Raw genomic sequence first — 23,406 nt, forward strand, 5'->3', positions numbered from 1 at the left:
AACCATAATGTAGCAGGCCTCAGATATGTTCCTAGCCACTGATATATACACCTCACAGAGGGATATTGTTCGCTGAGGAATTATTTAATTTATATTTGCAACCTTCCATCTAAACAATGGACACCCTGTGATTCAGATAAGAAAATCAAGGACCAGAAAAGAGCAGACCAGAGAAAGTCCGAATGCTCTAGTCCCAGAGCATGACCCCAGCCTGGGCTTTAAAGCATAGATCTGAGGGAGACAATGCATCAACCTGTTTGTCTTGGGGACACATACTTGCCACACTCTGTAGTTAAGGATCCCAAACAACAGACTAATTTGGAAGGGACATGAAGTTCATATGACAATGCCAGTAGTAAAAAAAAGGGAGAAGGACAACAAGGACATTTTGCAGTTCACAAACATTTGAAGACCTTGTTTTTTTAAAAAAATCACTGGCCAAGAGCCAGTTTGAATTTTGCATTCCCGTTTTCCCAGCTTTTCACACTGATCATGTATTTGTATAGTCCCAGCTTGTAAGCCAGTGCAATGCTAGAAATCATATATGGATAGAATTATGTAAAACAGTTTCTTTTAGCCTGAATATATTTTCTTCATTTATTAATAGTGTACTTACTGAGTACCTACTGTATTCCAGGTACTCCATATAGTTTTGGTAAAGAACCAGAAGTGATCATTTTTAACATCATAAAATTAAATATGTTTCAGAATATGCTTCTATTTTCAAAAAATAATGAATAAGCACATTAGGCAGCAATAAATGACGTGGGTAAATTTAAGGCACTGGAGTCCTTCAAGATCAGCAGATCAGCAAAATGCAACAGCAGAAGAACAGGTTTTGAAACTCTAAATATGGCCACTGCCTCTTTCAACTCTCTTGACAGCCATAGCCAGGATATAGAATTTGAGTACCTTTGTTAGAATTGTCAACGAAGATATTTACTGAAACCTAAGTGTTTTGCAAGGAGAAAATTTGTAAGGAGATGGTTTCTTAAGAGATTTTTTAAAACTTTATTTGGATTAAAATTATCTGATGGGAAATTAGTGAAATGTTGAATGACTGCCATTTCAGTTGACACTGAGGAAGTAAAACTACCCTTCCCCTAATTCTGCTTCTCAATGGAAAATGCACCCCATCTCTTGGAGGCTAGCATTTCTGCAATGCTATCCTGCCTTTAGAAATTCATTCCTGGCACCTAAAATGTATGTAAGAAATGCATAAGAAATGACATTGCAAAAAGCAATTTAGAATGATATTCTAAACAGTTAAGTCTAGGCTTTGGCTCCATGGTGAAGGGAGTGCAAGTGTTGAAATCTAATGGACTTGCATAACCTCCCTGAACTTGTTTCCTCATTTGTAAAACGGGGGATGATGTTGCTTTCCATACAGGTTGTAAATTGCGCATAAAGCCTGGCTCATAAACTAGTCCTATGTGACTTTTCAGTCATATTACTAAATATCATCTACTCATTTTAAGTCTCAAGGATTTATTTCAGTGGTAGATATGGAGGAGAACAAATGCGGTTCCACAACTTCCCATGCCCCAAAATATGTAAATTGCTCTATACAGTACCATTTCCTGGAGTAGTTTCTATTCCCACCCGTGGCTGGTTCCCCCTAGGAGCTGCACCACCCACTGAATGGTTCAAACACTTTCCTGGTCTACATTAAGCAACTGTGAGTCCTTCTGTCTGCACAATTATTTTTATGTGCCATGCATATTTAACTAGGAGAACAAGGAACCTACGCCAAGGTTGAGGAATAGTGATGCTTGTGTTCTTCTCCATTGGGGCTAATGTGTGGACCATCGACTCATGTGGTTTGCGTGTCTTGCTGAAGAGTCCAGAGGGGTGGGCTTAGTCCACATGTTGGCCAGTCCATGGCTCCATCCCTGGTCCCAGATCATAATGAAGCCTGATTATAGAACAACATCCCCCAAGTGCTGAGGGGGCCTTCTGCTTTCCTGTCGCTTGTCCCACCAGCTCGGGTTTAGGTCTGTTTGTTCATTAAAACAACAGATAGACCCAAATGCCTCCCACATGCCAGCCCCATGCTAGATGCTGGGCTGAATAGAGTTGACATGCTTTCTACCCTCATGGAGCCTACAGTCTGGTTTGAGAGGGAGGCACAGATAACCAAACAAGCAAATGTGTGATTGTAAACTCTGAAAGGAACCACATGATAAATGGACAGAGTGCAGTGGTAGAGAGTAGCAGGGGGGATCTATTTAACTAGGGCAGTCACAGAAGGCCTCTCCCAGCGTGGCGCCTAAGCTGAAACCTGAGTGGGAAGAAGGAGCCAGCCATTTGAAGAGCAAAGGGAAGAACGCAAACACCCGTAAGTTCTTGCAGTTACGTACGGTGAGCCCCTTCCTGCTGGGCGCTGTGGCTACAGTGAGGATGTGGGATAGAGCCTTTGCTCAGCATGCTTACGTTGTGATGGGCCAAGAGATACAACATCACACTCTCCGTGGGCCCTCCGTGATGTTCAGAGGCTTTGCAGAACAAGGAGGAAGCACATATAATTCCTGCTCCCCAGTTAGGGACCACTCCACTGGGTCTCTGATGGAACTGTGCAGACAACTGATAGAAATTTAGGTTTATTTTTGAAAGAGGAGTGAAAGCCGTCAAGTTGTAAACTCTGCCTTTGGAAGGCAAAATTTATTCTTTCCCCATACCTCAAACCCAGGTTTTCATGTTTTAGGAAGACTGACCCCTAAAGACAGAAAAACCTCAACCTGCTCTTTGAACCATAGTTGGAAAGAGACCATTGCCAGTCAAATGGTCCTAAGACAGTATCCAGCTTCTGTCATCTTTTACACTGTTCTAGAATTCCTTAACAAGAATCTGAACATATTTTTCTTCTCATTTTGATGCCACCTTGTTTTTGTAGAATGCTTTATATTTTTCAAAAGATTTCTCACATCTTTTTGGATCCTCATAGGGACTCTGTGAATGAGGAAGACAGATTTGGAGTATCGATGAAGCAGAAAGTTAACAGAAGTTAGGCTTTGGTTCCTTTGCAAAGTACTCACCCCGCACCCCCGAGCCTTCTAAATATGGAATATGTCATATTCCAAATGTTCATTTTAATGGGGGAGGCAATATGATGGATGGAGAGGGGGGAGAAAGAAAGATAGGTGTTTTTAATGTGGGCTCTGCCACCTCGCTAATGGGTCATCTTCAGCCCCAGGTTCCCCACCTGTAAACAGGGATAACAATATCAAACTCATACTCAGTGGGAATTGAACGCGGTAAAAAAGGAAAACACCCGGCTCAGTGCCCATGTGAGGGTTCTTTGTCCTCCCTTGCCCACTTTTTCTCAACACTCCAAGAGGCTGAACCCAACAGATGCATAGAAAGTAGTACTCCCAGAGCCTCATGTTCACTGCCAACCCTGTTCTTCCTCCTTTCTACTTGATTGCAGAATTTGGCAGCACCATCTTCCCAAGCCTAATTTCCAGAGTCATCCTTAAAAAAACCTCCCTCTCCTTTAACGCCTACATCTGGTACTCACCAACCCTGCTGTTTCTGCCGCCTAGAGATTTCTCAGATCTGCTCCCTCCTCCCATTACCATTCATTTATTCATTCAGCAACTATTCATTGAGCACCCACTGCAGGTAGCCACTATGTTGGACCCTGGGAATTTAGTAATGAACAAGTTCTAATTGCTGAGCCTTATCCTCACTATTTGAATTATTTCCCTTTCCTGGCCTGTGGACAGCATCTCCGCACCGCAGCCCATTCTCAATATTGACATCAGAATTATTGTTATAAACCTACTCTGCCGTCATCATCCTTTGCCTCTTTTTTTTTTTTTTTTTTTTGAGACAGAGTCTCGTTCTGTCACCAGGCTGGAGTGCAATGGCACAATCTCAGCTCACTGCAACCTCCACCTCCAAGGATCAAGCGATTCTAATGCCTCAGCCTCCTGGGTAGGTGGGACTACAGCACACACCACCATGCCCAGTTAATTTTTGTATTTTTAGTAGAGACAGGCTTTCACCGGGTTGGCCAGGATGGTCTTGATCTCTTGACCTCATGATCCACCCACCTCAGCCTCCCAAAGTGCTGGGATTATAGGCATGAGCATCCTTTCCCTTCTTTAAAACCTTGGTTGGTTTCCTGTCTACTTCAACATAACAAAACCAGCTTATATTTACCGAGCATACACTATATGCTGGACATTTTCCCAAGCACTTTACATGTATTTTCTAATTTATTTAAGTTGAAGACCAAATTTCTTTTGAAGGCTCTTAATAATCTGGCCCTGACCCACCTTCATTGACCCCAGTCCTGCTACTCACACACATGGTTCCCCCTTAGCAAAATTAATGGGGAACTAAGTAAAATTTTGAAACCGTAAACAGACATGTCCTATTCTGTCCTTGCACACCTCTGAGACTGCACACAGTGTCTCCTCTGTGTAGAATCGCCTTCCTATAGCTCTTTACTTGGAAAACTCCTTCTCAGCCCTGAAGCCTGTCGTCTATTCCATGAGGCCATCCCCCGCTCCCCAGCAGAGAGTGCCACTCCCTACCTTTCACACCACTCTGAACCTACTCCCTGAGAGCATCTGTCCCTTCATCTTCCCCACTAGGCCCAGAGCTTCTCAAAGCAATAAGTATGTCCTGTGCATTTTTGTGTGCCCCCTAACCAAACTAACATCAGCCATCGCATTCCACCCTCAATGTGTATTTCTTGAATGAATGAATGGATGGATGAATGTGTACTACTGTGGGCTGCATTGTTTGTGGCTCCCACCAAGGCATGTCTCTCAAAATAGACGCTGCCAGTAGGGACTTAGAACTGTAGTACTGTAGCAATTCTGCCAAAGACTCAGTGACCAACTTTTACAAAACGTGCTGCGGTTCTTTAATAAGCCCTCTTCCTTTAGTGTTTTGCACATTAGGTAACAAAAGTAATAGAACTCTGTGCCTAGTTAAAGCATTGTTCCTTTTTCTGCATAAGGTTAAGTCTTGGCTGACCTGGGTGCTGTGAAAATGGGAGCATTGCTAGGCTGGGCAAAGAGAGTTGGAGATAATCTTTTTTTTTTTTTTTTCTCTCATCTTAAAAATTGTCTCTCTGGGCCGTGCGCGGTGGCTCACGCCTATAATCTCAGCACTTTGGGAGGATCACAAGGTCAGGAGATCGAGACCATCCTGGCTAACACAGTGAAACCCTGTCTCTACTAAAAATACAAAAAATTAGCTGGGCATGGTGGTGTGTGCCTGTAGTCCCAGCTACTCGGGAGGCTGAAGCAGGAGAATGGCATGAACCTGGGAGGCGGAAGTGGCAGTGAGCCGAGATCATGCCACTGCACCCCAGCCTGGGCGACAGAGCGAGACTCCATCTCAAAAAAACAAACCTCTCTGATCTCCATCAACTACATTTTGTGGAGAACAATGTATAAGCCTCCAAAGGAAGCCTTCTGCCCAAATTTTTATCCAAGATCAAACTGAACTCTTGGAAAAGCAGTATCTGCTAAAGGCACTTATAATTTCTCATATTTGATATCCAAATTATCCGTCTTACAAAAAGTCTCCAATTATGGGATATATGACAATAGATCAGGAAGTATGGCAACAAGAAGCTCTTTTACTTCCTCAGCCATAATTCAACAAAGACATAAAGAACAAAAGATACTTTTGAAATTGATGTTTTTTTCATTTAATGAAGATAGAGTTTTAAGTAGTGTGTCATGGGGTTGTCTGTCTGTCTCTCTGTGTTATTTGGAAGTCACAAATTTTCTGCAGGCAGGAGGATTTAATCATGAAGTAAACGGAAGTAATCAGACAAAGCCCATTTATTCTGTTGTCTTCATGATCAATTTAGATCCTCCAGCTTCCTAATAAATTGCTTGGCAGTCAGTCCAAATTAACCAAAGACATACATCTATTTGACCTTGTATATAGACAAGAAATTAGCCATGAGGCCATTCCAAGGCATAAGTTGAAATTCAAAGTTTAAATACTCTTGAATTTAAGCCCTTTTATATTGACATGAATATCTTATAAAATCTTTCTCCCTGCAAAAATCCTCATAAATGGGAGCAGTGTTACTCTTTTAAAATTAAGGCGGTCTTTTTCTGCTTCTACTTGACTAAAGATTTTGCAAATAGCAGTGTACATGATTTTAAAATAGAAAAAAAAGTATTTGAAAAGTTATATTTTATTAAGTTCCTAGCAAGGTGCAAAATTTTTTTCTCCGAAATTCATGATTTAAATTATTCAGGTTTTGGTTTGCTGAAATGCAGTCTTTTTTTAGGAAACAAAAAACAAGCCATACTTATGTAAGATTCAAGTGCTTCATAAAACCACCATGTTAGTAAAACTTGTTTTTGAAATGTTGTGTTTGGAAAGGTGGCATCTCTTTTCTCCCAGCCTCCTTAATTAGCATTCCTCATATGCAACATTTCACTAAGAGACACTACAGCTAAGGAGCTAAGAATGCTGGAAGGATTTTTACCTGTGCTCATAATTTTCCCACAGGGAGCCTTCAACACATTCTGTCCATGTTCATGAAATAGAAATATCATTTTTTATAAACCTTGATGCGAGTTAAGACTAAATCTAAATTAAAAAAAAAAAAATGCTGGGGAAAACACTTTCATGTCAAAGAATTAAAATACGGGATTTCAACGTTTAAGGCATTTGACCTGAAATAATGTTAATAAATTCTTTTAAAAGTTGAGATTAGAAGAATTCTATGGCAAACAATCACTTTTCTTTTCCTGAGGGTGAACTTTGGCCTTTAAAAAATTCTTCATGAAAAATCACAAATCAGGCCAGGCACAATGGCTCATGCCTATAATCTCAGCATTTGGGAAGGCCGAGATGAGCGAATCACTTGAGGTCAGGAGTTTGAGACCAGCCTGGCCAACATAGTGAAACCCTGTCTCTACTAAAAACACAAAAATTAGGCCAGGCGCGGTGGCTCACGCCTGTAATCCCAGCAATTTGAGAGGCCGAGGAGGTCATTTCATGAGGTCAGGAGTTCGAGACCAGCCTGGCCAACATGGTGAAACCCTGTCTCTACTAAAAATACAAAAATTAGCCGGGCATGGTGGCAGGCGCCTATAATCCCAGCTTCCCTTGGGAAGCTGAGGGAGGAGAATCATTTAAACCTAGGAGGCGGAGGTGCAGTGTGCCAAGATCGCACCATTGCATTCCATCCTGGGCAACAGGGCGAGACTCCATCTCAAAAAAGAAAAACACAAAAATTAACCCAGGTATGGTGGCAATCACCTATAATTCCAGCTACTCTGGAGACTGAGGTAGGAGAATTGCTTGAACCTGAGAGGAGGAGGTTGCAGTGAGCTGAGATTGTGCCACTGTACTCCAGCCTGGGTGACAGAGTGAGACTCCGTATCAAAAAAAAAAAAAAAATCACAAGTTACTTGAGTCTCATGAAATTTGAACCAGGGATTTCAGGGAGATTTAATTTAAGCGTGAGTGGAAAAAACTTTGATGTGATCAGTGTGATAGTAACACTGTAGCATTTTCATCATTTATTACACATTTCATAGATATCAAGGGCCCACTATGTGAATAGTATTATATTTATTAATTAATGACATGCCACACACTGTCATCATTCTAGGGCAATATAAGAATAAGAATAAATTACCAATGTTTTTATCGTATGTTGTTATTCTCTCCAGCTTAATTTGACAATTTTCTTGAAATGAAAAATTAATAATTTCTCACTGTGTGTGAATGACATGTGTTGCTAATGAGTTCAGTGACAATTGGAGATTAAACTCTGTTTTCTAACAAACGCTAAGTCATTGTTTATTGCTTGGTTCTCATTAGAGACTTGTAAATTATGATGAATTATATTAGCAAGTGGGGATATTACTTTTCTATTTGATAGTTCAGTATCTATTTCTTGGAAAGCATTGCTCTACTTTTCACTTTTTCATCTTGAGCTCATAATTTTGATCAACAAATTTGCAACCTGATACAAAATAAATATGTATTAAAAATTGACCCACCATATGATTTTTCAGTTCTGTTTCTGGGTATTTATCCAAAGGAATTTAAATCAGGATCTTGGCCAGATGCAGTGGCTCAAGCCCATAATCGCAGCACTTTGAGAGGCTGAGGTGGGCGAATCACCTAAGGTCAGGAGTTTGAGACCAGCCTGGCCAACATGATGAAACCCCATCTCTACTAAAAATACAAAAATTAGCCAGACATGGTGGCGCATGCCTATAATCCCAGCTGCCCAGAAGGCTGAAGCAGGAGAATCGTTTGAACTCAGGAGGCAGAAGTTGCAGTGAGCCAAGATCTCTCCACTGCACTCCAGCCTGGGTGACAGAGCAAAACTCCATCTCAAAAAAGAAAAAAAAAAAAGGAAAAAAAATTAGGATCTGGGGGAGATACCTGCACTCCCATGTTCATTGCAGCATTAGTCAAAATGTCCAAGACAAGGAATCAATCTGTATGTCCATCATTAGATGAATAGATAAAGAAAATGTAGTATATACATGCCATGGAATATTATTTGGCCATGAAAAAGAAGGAAATCCTGCCATTTGCAACAATATGGATGAACCTGAAGGACATTATACTAAGTGAAATAAGCCAGGCACAGAAAGCAAATGCTATATGATCTCACTTAAATATGGAATCTAATATTGCCAAACCCATAAAAGCAGACAGTAGAATGGTGGTCACCAGGGCCTGGGACAGAAATGGAAAGGTGATGGTGAAACAAGACAAAATTTTAGTTACACAAGATAAATAAGTTCTAGAGATCTACTATAGCATAGTTCCAGTAACTTAACAATACTGTATTGTGTAATTAAAATTTGCCAAAAGAGGATATCTTGTGTTAAGTATTCTTACCACACACACACAAAAATGATGATGATAATAATAATAAAAGGAGCTGGAGGAAAGTGTGGGAGCTGATGGATATGCTTATAGTCTCGATGGTGGTGATGGTTTGATGTGTATGTACTTATCCCTAAATTCATCAAGCTGTATGCATTAAATATGTACAACTTTTTACATGTCAGTATACTGGAATAAAGTGGCTTAAGAAAATAAAAACAAACAGACTTCATTTTTTCATACAATGTGCTAAGTAGATTTTTTTTAATTAATCAGGACTAGTTTGATACTATCATTCCAAAGTTCTGTTGCCGTTAATTGTTCTGTTGCTGTTATTTGTTCAAAAGTAGTATTTTACTCAACTTGAAAGAGTGGAAGATGAGTAGATGTTCACTAGATGGAGAAGAGGAAAAGGAGACATTCCAGAAAGAAAGCACAGCTCATGTGAAAGTCCACTGATGCGTTCACATTTGAGCTTAAAACCTGAAAGAAGTGACCTTCTTTTTTGCAGAGTATGTGCTCTGGCCCCCAAAGCATCCTCCACCTCCAGAATCATCAGTAGTCTCCATATTTTTATAAAACAGCTTACAAAAGAGGTTTTCAGCTCATCCACTGCACAGGTCAACCTGGTCACTCATACCTGTTCCTTTCCTTGCCAGGATGGGATGACCAGCACCATCAGCAGCTAATGATTCTCCATTCTCCAGCTTTGTGAATCATGGCTGGCCTAGGCCAAGAGAAAGAGGGAGAGAAAATTAAAAAGAGTTTGCACCTTCCCCCAAATGGATTCTTTTTTACAATAAAACCTTCATTAACTGGAATTTTTGGATAGCTAATGTTGTCAGCCCTTGCTTTTAGTGCAGGAGGCAGTGACAACTAACTGCTCCTAAGAATTCCTTTATTTAAAAGCTAAATCTTCCAGGATACTGCTGGAGCCAGTGGGCATTCCTCAGCCACCTTTTGCAGCAGCACTGTGAACCAGTGACAAATAGTCTTCCCAGAGCATGACTCAGTTGCAATGCAGTATTCCAAATATCCAGGAAAGAATTAAAGACTGTCAACAAGCCACCCTTAGTCAGGAGGTAACAAAATATACATATATATATGTGTGTGTATATATATGTATGTGTGTGTGTATATATGTTTGTGTGTGTGTGTGTATATGAAGAATTCTAGTAAGGACTCCAACAACAGAAAAAAAGTATCTTTTTAACCATAAGCTAAACTAATTAAATAATTGAATTAATTGAAAATCTCATACATTCTATATGCAGATCATTGTACTGAGGTTAACACACCACCTCATTATCTAAAGGTAATTGAGGTTTTTGTCATGTAAATACGCAACGTTAAACCACTAATGCAGCCCTTGAAAGTTACCTTAATTAAAAAAAAAAAAAAAGTTTTGATTATCTGGGAATCATTACTGACTGACAGAGATTTTCAGATTGCCCTCGAATTTTCCAGTGCCTTTTCCAGGCTAGGCTTTCTCTTCTGGCATTAAGGATTTGGAAATAATGGTGAACAAGAGAATGAAAATCAACAGAATCATTTCTGCACTAGGTATATTAATGGATAAACTTGAAAAGACTTAGAATAGACTGCAGAGTTCATATTATAATAATAAAGTACTGGTTGTTCATATAAGCAAGCACACAGCCTTACATTTAATGAGTCTCTGGGAGAAAAATAATCAGTCACTTTTGAGCAGAAGGTAGGGGCCAGGCACTGTGCTAGGTCCATCCATTAAAATTGTCTCACTTGAGCCACACAGCAACTCTGGGAGAGAAGTGGCAGCAAGATAGAATGAATCCAAAGTGCACGAATTTTGTAAGTCGAAACTGGATTCAAATCCTGATTTTGTCATCACTTTGACAAGTTCCTTAAATTCCTGAACCTCAATTAATGCATTCCTAAAGTTAAGATTTGTAATTACCAGCCTTGTTAGGTTGAAATGGTAAGGTAAATGAGATCATTTCTTTGGCAAAATTATTCTAAATGGGTTCATTCCCTTCCCATCAGACACGTACTTTTACATTCTTTCTGCTAAACACTTTCCTATGTTTAACTAAAAATTCAGCTATTTCTTTGAACTGTGGCACAGCCATATCTTTCCCATCTTGAACTTGAACAATGGATTTATTTTGGATCCTTAATGTAAGACATTATATTTATGCCTGTTAAATTGCATCTTTTTGGTGTCAGGTTGGCCTTTTCAGCCCATTGAGAGAATGTTGAATTTTACATTTAGCCTATTATTATACTAAATATTTTTCACAGTTTTATGTCATTGAAAAATCTGATAAGTTTTCTTCTTATGTCTACTTTGATGCCATTAATAAGAATATTGAATAGAGCAGAACCCAGGGGCAGAGCCTGTGGCATTCAATCAGTGGTCCCCCAACAGGTTATGACAGAGCCATTCATCAAGCCTCTTGGCTGTAGATGTACAACCAGCTGTGAATCCACTTAATTTTTCTCTCATAGAGCCCACCGTCTTATAGATAATGAAAGACTTCATCAAGTGCTTTATTGGAACCAAAGACACTATATCTGTGACATTCCCCTGGTCTGTGAACCTCATACTAATAACTCTGTCAACAAAAAGAAAGTTAATAAAGTTTGGCAAAAACGGATTTTCAGTGAGGCCAGCAAAGTTTGAAGAGTGGCTGATGATGCAGGGGTTGTTGCCAGGAAAAAGGGGCATGGCTGGCTGCTAAGCTCCTTCTGGGCAGGTTCTAGGGGAGGGCTCAGCCCTTCCAGTTCAGAAACTGGGCTTAATCAAAACACTGAATAAAGTTAGAATTTTATGAAGCTCATTTTATACCAGGCACTGTGCTTAATGCATTGCATGTGTCTCATTTAATCCTAACTATTATACTAAGAGGAGAATACTATTTCTTAGCTCTATCATTTTACACAAGGTAGGTGACACTGAGAGAGGTTAAATAATTGACCAAAAGGCATATATAGTAAATGCCAGTACCAACACTCACACTCAGGTCACCCTGACAGCAAGCGCCACTCTTAATCACTATGCCTTCCTGATCAGGTTCTGTGCCTCGGTGGCATTGATTTAATTTAACTAAGGAGAGATCAGTGTATCAAGATGTCCAGTCTGTTAATACATGATGGGAAGGATTCTCTAACTGACCGAATGCTCCGCTCCCTAATCCCCCATCTTCAACACTTCCTCTTCTCATATCTGGGTACTCAGAACACTGATTCAGTGATTACTGCTTCCTGGTACATGTGGTATTGAAGGAAAGGGAATTTTGAGGGATGTTTCATTTAGATCAGTACAAAACCTGATAAAATAGCCCCTTGAGTAATCAGGGAGCTTACTTACGTTAAGATTCAGTCTCTCTCCCCATGATGCTATCAAAGCTAGACATTCTAATTCTTTTTTCCATAGTTTCATTGCTTCAATCTGCCCTCTACCCTTGCTTCTCCACCCTACCCTGGCACACTTTCTTTGTTTAGCTGGATTTCAGTATCACCAATTAAACTATAGTCACGCTGCCAGTCTATTTCATTGACTCTTCATGGACTAGAAAGTCATTCTGACTTCAATCACTTTGTTTGTCCTAGTCTGTTTTGTGTTGCTATAACAGAACATCTGAGACTGGGTGATTTATAAAGAAGAAAAGGTTTATTTAGTTCACGGTTCTGCAGGCTAGGAAGTTCAAGAAGCATGGTGCCTGCACCTGCTTAGCTTCTGGTGAGAATTTCTGGTGCTGTATCACAACATGGCTAAAGGTTAAAGGAGAAGCTGACGTGTGAAGAGGCAAAATCCACAGGATGTCCTGGCTTCTTAACAACCCACTCTTGCAGGAACTAATTCATCCCTGTGAGAACTAATCCAGTCTTGCCAGAGCAAGAACTCATTCACTCCTGAGAGAATGGCACAAATTATTTCAAGAAGGATTCGCCGCCTCATGACCCAGATACCTCCCATTAGGCCCCATCTGCCAACACTGACACATTGGAGATCCAATTTCAAGCTGAGTTTTTCTCAGAGAAAACTCAAATCATAACACTGTTGATGTGATTAATTTGATGCTTAGAATGCAACCTTATTCTCTGGTTCTTGAGTGCCATCTCATGATCACCACCTGTTACCCATCCAGAGAGAACCCATGTTGGCTCCTAGTGATCACTCCACTGTTTTCAAACATCCATAAGCCATTTGTTGTAAGTATTTAGAAAGCATAAACATTTTTACCACAGTGTTATGACTTGGAGGATTAAGACCCTCAAAAATGTACGTACAGGCCGGGCTCAGTGGCTCACGCCTGTAATCCTAGCAGTTTGGGAGGCTGAGGCAGGGGGATCACGAGGTCAGGAGATCGAGACCATCCTGGCTAACACAGTGAAACCCCGTCTCTACTGAAAATACAAAAAAATTAGCCGGGCGTGGTGGCGGGCACCTGTAGTCCCAGCTACTCCGGAGGCTGAGGCAGGAGAATGGCATGAACCCAGGAGGCGGAGTTTGCAGTGAGCCGAGATCATGCCACTGCACTCCAACCTGGGACACTGCAAGACTCCATCTCAAAAAAAAAAAAAAAAAAATGTACATACATAGGAAAGTCAGTACTAATTTACTGTATTGTACACTAATAACAAAGAATATGCTACAGAGTCTATTAGCGTATAGTTAAATAGTAGTAGGCTCCTAGAACAAAGCTACCCTGCAGGTCACATTTTCCTTAAGACATCCTGCAGTGTGTATGTTGCTCACTCTTCCATCCAGCTGATAAGTGATACATTCCAAGACAACAGAGGTCTTCCTCTCGAGCAGCCTGGATTACAGCCTTCAGGAATGGCCTTTTCTATACAATACTGCATACTCAATGGATTCTCCCAGCATTATTTTTTTTTAAACAATTTCATTGCAATTTAATTACAGATCATGAAAATCACCCATTTTAAGTGTACAGTTAGATAAATTTCAGTAAACCTATACATTCTATAAACGAACCTATAAAGCAACCATCAACACAATCCCATTTTAGAACATTTCCATCACCCCAAAAAGTTCCTTTATGCTCATTTCAGTCAATCCCTGCTCCTATTCCTACTCCAGATAACCACTGATATGCTTTCTGTACATAAAGTTTTGTGCTTTCTAGAAACTCATATAAATGGAATCCTACAATATTATATCATCTTGTGTGTGCAGCTTCTTTCACTTAGCATAATGTTTTTGAGATCTGTTGATGCTATAGCCTGTATCATATAGCCCATTCCTTTGTATCATTAGGCAGTATTTCATTGCATGAATATACCATATTTTACTTATCCATTCACCAGTTGATTGGACATTTGGATTGTTTCTAATTTTTAGCTATTATGAATAATGTTGCTTAAACATTTATGTACAAATCTTTATGTGGGCATATGTATTCATTTTTAGCTAGGAGTAACTAGCTAGAGTCAACTCGCTGGGTTGTATGTTAGAAAACTGGGTCAAAACTTGAGAAACTGACAGTTTCCCCAAAAGTGCCTGTGCCATTTACAATCCTGCTAGCAAGATGAGAGTTCCAGTTCCTCCACATCCTTACCATCCTAGGCAGGGTCATTGTTTTCTCATGTTAGCCATTCTTATGGGTTTAAAGTGATTTCCACCTCTACACTGTGATGTGACTCTCCAGGAAATAAGGAAGGGGATAGTGGTGGGGGTGGGGACAATGGGAGAAAAGGGATGATAAGAAATCTCTCTCACTGTTGTTACCCTTTTTTTTCTTCTTTTTGAACTTGTCCTTGGGACTCAACCTCTTCTTTCCTTATAATACTTCTTTTTAACCTTAACATCCTTTTTGCCGCCATACGTAGCTGAAATATGGTAAACGTCCAATTCTAAAGTGCAGTAGTAGCTGGCTAGGCTAAGTAAAATCTGTGGATGCATTTTTAAAACTTTAGTTTAGCTAGTTTTAGGTAGATTTTTTACCTCCTCCCACATAAAACCCTTTTATCAGAGCTGCTGACAGAAACAGAATTGGCTGGATTGAATTCACTGCCTCTTTCACTATTCTGTCTGCTGATGGAGGGTGTTATATGTCATTAAAGTAGCTAAACATCAAGAAGAGGGGCAGAGCAGCAACAGAGCAGAAAAGACCATTTATAACCCAAAAATGGAGTAACCAGGCCGTCACTTACCTAGGATGGTCTCTTGAGACTCAATTTGTCTTAGAGCTTCTTTTACAAGTATGGGTATATTCACCCATATTTGGGTATGTTCATGTATGTTGCATGTTTCTGTTTATTTTATATGGACATATGTTAATGAATTTTGATAACCATAATTTCATTTACAATACTGAGAGCATCAGTCACACAATGTAATTGATCATAAATTTTATGATCTCAAAAATCGAAAGGAAATAAAGTTGGAAAATACCCTCCTTAGCAGTAAATATCCTGCATGGTTAGCAAAATATAGCAAAACAGCAGTCTCTCTACTTCTTAGGATGCAGAGCATTTTTATGTATTCATAGTACTGCAGGGAGATTTGCACTTTTCAGATGCTATTAGCACATCTTCACATCTCCAAGAATAACTTCAGATCTGGGATATTGCACTTACTTCCCATTTTCTTTTGTAACAAATTTTTCCTTCAGTAACCCCAATGATTGGGTTATTGAGCAACATAAACCAAATTTCTCCTATAAAAACTTACCTGGCAGCAAGCTTTACTTAAAAGTAACTTTCAGGGAAATTAGTTGGGAACTGATTTATTGTTTTGTTTTGTGTGTGTTTTTAATCTTCTGAAGCAATGTTTATGTGAAAGTCAGAAAATTAGTACCTTCATCAAGAGGTAATTCAGAGAGCTTCACAAATAAACCTAAGATTCTCATTGATTACAAAAGAAGGCTTTGTACCTCCAGAGCCCTTAAATGTTCAGAGGCAATTATACCATTAAGGTCTCTCTTTTCATGCAAAGATGATCTCATTTCCTCATAATTAGTATTTCCTATTTAATGAGACAGACTATATTCAGAAAACACACATTCCTCCTTCCTCACTCTTTCTGACTATCCTTTGCTCTCTCTGGAGCTGTTTGATTTGGAACCTCTTTTCCTTTCCGTAGGTTAGTACAGTTGTATTTCGGTGGCATCTGTCAAACAGTTATTTGCTGATTATTTAGTAGCAGTTCGTTTGGAAAGTAATAGCAGAAGGAAAAGGGAATTTGGAAACTGTAGTCAGAGGGAATTTTTTTAGATGAAGTGGCAGAGGTAAAGGGAAAGAGTTACAGATGGTGGGGCGTAAGGAAATTTTGCATCACCCATGGCAAGACTGTGTGTAGGAATTAAGGTGCAAAAGCTCAGAAAGAGTAGAAGAGTCTTGAGAGTAGAAAGGGAAGGAAATAAGACGTAGGTATTATTTTCCTTCCCTCTTTTTCTTTTAGAGACATCTCCCCTGCTTCATTTGTTGTCCACCTTGACAGGGGTTTGAGTTGAGATCTTAGAGATCACCTTTGAGTTGTACTCGTGGGCTAGATGCATTGAAGAACCCTGAGATACAGTAACACCATATCTGACTTTCCAGCGCCTGTAGTCTAGTTGATCAGGTAAGACACATACACAAATAAAGAGAGCTAGCTGTACCCACCAGGATGTATCACGTGTCAACAGCACAGGGCAGCCCACAGATACTAAAGAAATTCAGAGAAAGAAAGGTCGATGTAATCCAAGGTGAGCAAGCAAGGCTTTAGGTGGATCTCGATTTCATCCTTGTGAGATACTAATGAAAATCCAGGCAGAGACATTCTGGAATATGCACAAGTGTGTATATGTGGCACAAAGAAATAACAGGAGAGAAGGTTGGAGAAGTGGAAGGCATGATTCTGGATCTAAAATCTACCCAGAGATATCCATAATGGCACATTAAAATATCAAAGATAATATCCAAATATTGTTGATAGGGTAAGAAAGTTTTAAGTTTCTGTGATACTTAAAACAGAAATGATACCTTAGTACCTTAGTTCTGTGTTTTATAATTCCAGATAAGCTTCCTAGTCATTCTCATTCAATCCACAGAAACCCCTTTTAGGCTGGGAAGACTGTGTAGACGTATATATCCAGACAGATGGATGGATGATAGATAGAAAGATAGATAGATACATACATACATGCATGCATGCATAGACACATAGATGCCTACATACATACACACAAATATATATGCACGTATGTTCACATAGTTTTAATATTTTTTTACCACCTGGATTGAGAGCCCTGGAGGACTCGATATTTTTTCTTCTTTGTGGCTCACAAATTGCATAACATGGTGGTTATATGTGAAAGGAATCCAAGAAATATTTGTTGAATAAGACTGTTATTCTCCCCTTTATATTACAACTCAAAGACATTAAAGATTACTTAGCTAGAAGAAGAGTAAGAGAAGAGCCAAATGTCATGACTTTCTGCTCCTAAGTTCTTTCTGTTCACCATCCCATGCCAGACATGGATTTTTGCAGTCCAAGAAATAAGAGAGAAAAATGTCATGGTCAAAAATTGTATGCAAGTTCAAGTGAAGATTTCTAAGATTGCAGGAATCTGAAATGGAATTATATACAGGCACTTTTGCCTTGATGCTTTCAGGTGGAAAGTGTTTAGAAATTGTTCTCAGGCAGGGAGGAAAACTTTGACAATTATTTGCAATTTTAGTTCTGCAGATGAGAACAAAGCAGATCAACTTCCGCCACAACTTCCATTCTTGGCATTTAGGAACACCAGAACCGCTCAGAACACTTGCAGTTTTATTAGAAGAGGCTACTCTGAAGCCAGGTGAGCTATATAGATTTGCATAGGAGCTGTTCTCTTTAGTTGGCAAGTATCTAGAAAGGAAAGGGGAAATAATCTACCCCCTAAAATGGGAGTGAGTTCCAAACGCAGGATGAACTCCCTCCCTCAATAAAAATCTCGGAATAAAAAGGATGCAGTCTCCTGGTGGTGAGAACTAGAATCGCTTGTGTGCCCAGCATCGCTGCATGTGTACTCTCTGAAGAATTCCAGCTATATGTGCTATTTCACATCTGTTAGCTAACTCTGAACTCCAAAAACATAACAAATGCAAAATATGACACTGAGGAACATTATGTGGGCTTGTGATTTTCCCAGGAGGAATTGGTCCAGCCGGTGATAAATGGATTGAGATTTCATGCAGAACATGGAGACAGACTGTTGCTACATGACTTTTCTGCGTGACTTGTGTGATTCTTGCAGTCTTCTTTAGTGTTTTCCATGCTGTGTCTATGTAAACATGGCAGTGAGAATGGAAATTGTAGGATGGTAGAATTATTTGTGCATGTGGAATGTTTGCTATCCAGAAAGAAGCACAAACCGAAATTTTCAACGGTAGGGGAAATGTTTAATGAATTATGACATACTTCTCTGAAACAATAATGTGATAATATGGAGTTAGTTAAAATGTCTACTGAGAGTTGTGTATGTAGAAAAGTTCTCTAGCTTTAAAGAACTGAAAAAAAAAGGCGAAAACGGTACTTACGATATGACCACCACAAAACATAATCGTGGGAGAAAAAAATGAAAGGAAATATATCTATTTAGACATAGTTTGTGGATTACTTGTTCTCTTACTTGTTTTTCTGTATTTTATAAAGTATCTAAAATGGGAAAGCAGTATAGCTATTATAATCAAAATGTTATTTAATTTTGTTAAAGTGGATAAAGAAAAATGCTTCATTTACATCATGTTTAAATTAAACATGTTAAATTGAATGTGATATAAATGTAAACATGTTTAATTTTATATCACATTAAATTTTAAAAGAAAAAAAGAAGTTTAAGTACATTGACTTTCAGCTTTGCTATGACATATATTCTGAAGTAAGCTATTCCGTATGAAGGTCATATCATGATACCGTCCGGCCGAATTCCCACAGCCAAACCCAGAAACATAAACAGCAGTGACGTGATATTATAGGATTGTCATCCAGCATGGTTATTCTTCTGTTGCTGGGATTCACAGTGGGCTTTCTGGAATTATCCTGTTTAAGTGATACTGGAGAAAATTCCTGGAGGTGGCTACTGCTGTGATGAACGGATGCCCACCTGTGGCTGACTCCTGTTGTTTCAACAATATTCCTTGCCTTTGACCCACATTCCTCTTAACAATAGTTGTAATAAAAACCATTAAGAACACATGCAGTAACTTTTATTTCTTTTTCTTTTTCTTTTTCTTTTTTTTTCTGAGACAGAGTCTTGCTCCATCGCCCAGGCTGGAGCGCAGTGGTACAATCTCAGCTCACTGCAACCTCCACCTCCCGGGTTCAAGTGATTCTCCTGCCTCAGCCTCCCGAATAGCTGGGACTACAGACATGTACCACCATGCCCGGCTAATTTTTTTTCGTATTTTTAATAGAGATGGGGTTTCACTGTGTTAGCCAGGATGGTCTCGATCTCCTGACCTTGTGATCCAGCCATCTCAGCCTCCCGAAGTGCTGGGATTACAGGCATGAGCCGCCACGCCTGGCCAACTTTTATGTCTTATCTATTGGAACTCAGCAGTTGGAGCCACATTCTTACGCTCATGTGTATAATAATTTTGTCTTAGTTAATAGTGTGATAACATAGTTATTTGTGCCTGATCTCTCCAATATTGTAAGCTCTGTTCATGGACTTTCCTCTTTGAATCCCCCAAATAATTGGTAGCAGAAATTCAATATTGTTTTTTGAGTTGAACTGAATTGCTTCAATATCTTAGAATAACTAAATATCCAATATATTACCATTATTTTGTCTTTTACTCCTATTATGTTCTTTGTCTGAACAGTTAACTTTAACCCAAGCAGTAATGAAAACACAGAATTCTTCTCTACTGCAGTAACCATTACTCTGGTTTTTTTGAAAACTAAAGTGTTCATACTGGTTATCACCCATGATGCCTGGGGTTATAGGATTCCACTACCTCAGGAACCCCATCTGCTTGCAAAGACAGTCTGCTATTAAGCTCTTCTCACTCAAGGCAAACCCAACAGCCTTCAGACTTGACTTTTCCATAATGACCATCTTTCTTTGGAATATTCTGTTATTGGTTTGCCAATTAGATTTGTTATTGTCAACTTCGACATTTTGAAGCCAACTGTCACCCTGTCTACCACTCCACAGTGAGCCAGCTCAGATTGAATCTTGGATGATGAGGGTTTCCTGTGCTTGGTCTATATATGTATTTCACAGGGAATACTGTGAGTTACCTGCCCTTGTAGCCTGTAGCTTTAACAATGCTATAAGCCTTATGAAAAAGTGAATTATTTTAATGTTTTCAGATGCTCAAAGCCCTACGTAAATGCTTTAAACATGATAACTCAAAGTAAGAAGCAACGTCTTAAGCCTCATGATGACATAACCAATAGTTTAACTAAAGGTCAAAAGGTGTAGAGGTTAACAGCAAGAAGAAGAGCAAGGAGAGTGGTGAAGGGCAGGTTAAGAATCAGGTGCACATCCTAGCCATGTGCCTCTTAGCGGTGTGACCTTGGAGAAGTTCCTTAGCATTTCATAATCTCAAATTTTGCATCTCTAAAATGAGAATGGTTTTGTTGTATGCTATTGTAAGGATTACAAGAGATATTTATATACGTGTATAACCACTTGGTACAGTTTCTACACAACTAGAACATAGAACTAGAGTATAGAAAATGTTCAAGAAATGGAAGTTACCATCAGTATCTTCAGTGATGGGAGCTCATTTCTAATAAAAAGGAGAGTTATCCAGGTGATCTTGATAGTACTAACCATCCTGTGTTGATTTGTTTCCTATCTATGTTTCCATCCATCCATCCATTCATCAATCCACCCTCATCTGGGTAGCTCTATGGAGGAGACAGCAATGAAGATTCAGTGCAGAGGAGTACCTCAACTTACCTCCTATTGAAGATTAAGCAATGTGGATGGGAGAAGAGCATATTCTTTTAAATTGGATCTGGCCTCAGACTAATAGCTAGAAATCAGCCACGTTCCTACTAGGATAAGTTACTTCATTGAGGGCTTTCCCAAAGTTAGCCACATCTCTTCATCCAAAGCTCCAGTGTATTTCTTTAACATGATTGACTTTATGACAATGACCAAGTCCTTGTTCTTCTGGGCCAGGATTCCTGTGCACCCTCAGAACCCATTCACTGGAATAAGCACACTGTGAAAGTTGCGACTTCTATGTGTCAGGCACTATGCTGATTATTCTCACAATTTACTCTTCATCTTCCCAACAACATTTGAAATTATCTTTAACTTCTTCACTTTATATGTGAGAAAACCTGAGATCAGAGGAGTCAGGTAACCTGCCCAAAATTAAGTCGTGGGAGGCTAAACCAAAAGCAATAGTGGAGATTACATCAGCTCAATTGTACCACAGTTATATGTTATTTAATGTCAGTTTTGCAAATAATAATAATTAAATGAATGTCTTTATTATAAAGACATTTTTAGCAGGACTCAGGGAAGGGGCAAGGTAGTACCATCAGCATGAGGTCCAGCTATCTGCTGGGAGAAAGATTTTGTGGGAGGAATTTATATCCAATAGAAGCTTTTGGCAAAGTAATTGAGAATGAGAATAAAAGAGAATTAGAAAATATACTGTGTTTAGACTTGCAAAATACCTTTGGAAAGGTTATCGTGTTTTTTCTGAGATGGAGCAATTATTTGATCTCGATGCTTTAAAAAAGAAACAATACAAGAATGTAAGGGCATTTCTATGGATTGCGTAAACAATGCTGCCTGCAAGTAATCAGCAGTAGGGCCACACTTAGTTAGCATATTTATAAATCATCTGAAAGGAATACATGCTGAAATTTCCAGATTTGCAAAAACCACTAAGCTCTTCCAGGTAGTGAAATGCCAAACTGGTTAATATAAATGCAGAAAGCTAGTGCAGGGCTGTGTGAGTGGGCAGAAGGATGCCAGATGGGCTTCTGCCTGGACAACTGTAAGATAAGGAATTTAGGGAAAAATAATTCAAATCATCCCTCCTAGATTAAAGGGCTTTGAACTACTAGCTTTAACAAAATTAAGGGATTTTGTAGTCAGTGTATACTTTTGTCCCTAGTTATTCCTACTGCAGCTAAAAGGCTAACTAGAAATCACATGTGCTTAGGAAGGACATTTTAAAGGGGTATTGAAAGCAGAAAACAGTATCCTGCATACATGTAAAGCCATGGTTCACTTACACCTGCAATATTGTGAGCCATTTTTTCAGCAAACCTTAAGCAGCTATAATAGGGTAGCAGAAAGTCCAGAGGATGTCAACTGAAATGATTTATGGAAAAGAGGAGCTGCTTTATGAAAACAAACTTACAAAGATTAGGATTCATCAGCCAGGGGAGATGAAGGTTTTATAAAATCATAGGGATGTGGTGCATGGGGACATTCACCTTGGCTAACGTTTACCCTCCTCATCATCAACAGGCATGGGTCAGAGGGTGGCTGTCGAAGGAATAGGGCATAGTGTGAGTTTAAAATATACATCAGTTTAGGCCGAAAGGCCCATAAGTTAACCAACAAATAGACAAATAAAAAGTCAAGGTAGATGAAATACTACACAGACATAAAAAAACTGAATCATGTCCTTTGCAGCAGCATGGATGCAGCTGAAGGCCATTACCCTTAAGTTAATTAATGCAGAGACAGAAAACTAAATATTGCATGTTCACACTTACAAGTGGGAGCTAAACATTGAGTACTCATGGGCATAAAGATGGCAACAGTGGACACTGGGGATGACAAAGGAGGGGAGGGAGGAAGGGGACAAGGACTGAAAAACTACCTACTTGGGTATTATGCATACTACCTCGTGACGGGATCATTCATACCCCAGACCTCAGCATCACACAGTGTGCCCATGTAACAAACTTGCACATATACCACCTACATCTAAAATAAAAGTTGAAATTTTAAAAAAATTCAAGGTAGCATGGGATGCCTGCCAAAGAAATGCTCTCCCTACCTTCTATCTTAAAACTTGAAAAGAGAAGAAAAAAGTTTACACATGCGGTAACGACTTTGGAAACTACTTACCCAACAAGATTATTCTATCTTGGGACTACCCATGGGTAGGGAAGAGGTAAACACATTTTTATGAATGGATTAAATATACAATATATTTTTAAGAAGTTGGTAATATTTGGAGAAATGCCCAAATTTTGTGATGTATACTTTGGAGTAGAACATGCTTTGGAATCAGGCAAATCTGATTCAAATCCCAGAGACACCACATGCTGGCTTTTGGGTAGGTGACTTAACCACTCTGAACCACAGTTTCTTCATCTGTCAAGTGAGAACTCCTTCCAGATAGAGAAGTTGGGAAGATTGAAAGGGGTGTGCCCCGGTAAAGCACCAGGAATGGGGCTGAGGACTGAGGTGCTGCAATTCTCAGTTCCCTTTGAGAGCTCTTCTACCATGTGCCCTTTGCAACAAGGTCAGATTCAAAATACCATCCTGGGGAGGCTCTGAGTCTACCCCAATAGGCAGTCCTTCATTCTAACCGTATCCTGATGCAAGATGACTCTAATTTTGCAGCTCTCTATTACCATTCATTCTTTCATATTCATTA

The 23,406-nt window shown here is 39.4% G+C and overlaps 1 protein-coding gene across 9 annotated transcripts in view; it reads left to right on the forward strand.

The window, feature by feature from the left end:
• The window catches only part of ANKS1B (ankyrin repeat and sterile alpha motif domain containing 1B), a 1,315,261-nt gene that overhangs the window by 1,186,269 nt on the left and 105,586 nt on the right, over positions 1-23,406 (forward strand). The window lies entirely within an intron of this gene.

Source organism: Mandrillus leucophaeus, unplaced genomic scaffold, assembly GCF_000951045.1.
Source record: "Mandrillus leucophaeus isolate KB7577 unplaced genomic scaffold, Mleu.le_1.0 Scaffold408, whole genome shotgun sequence".
Lineage (NCBI taxonomy): Eukaryota > Metazoa > Chordata > Mammalia > Primates > Cercopithecidae > Mandrillus > Mandrillus leucophaeus.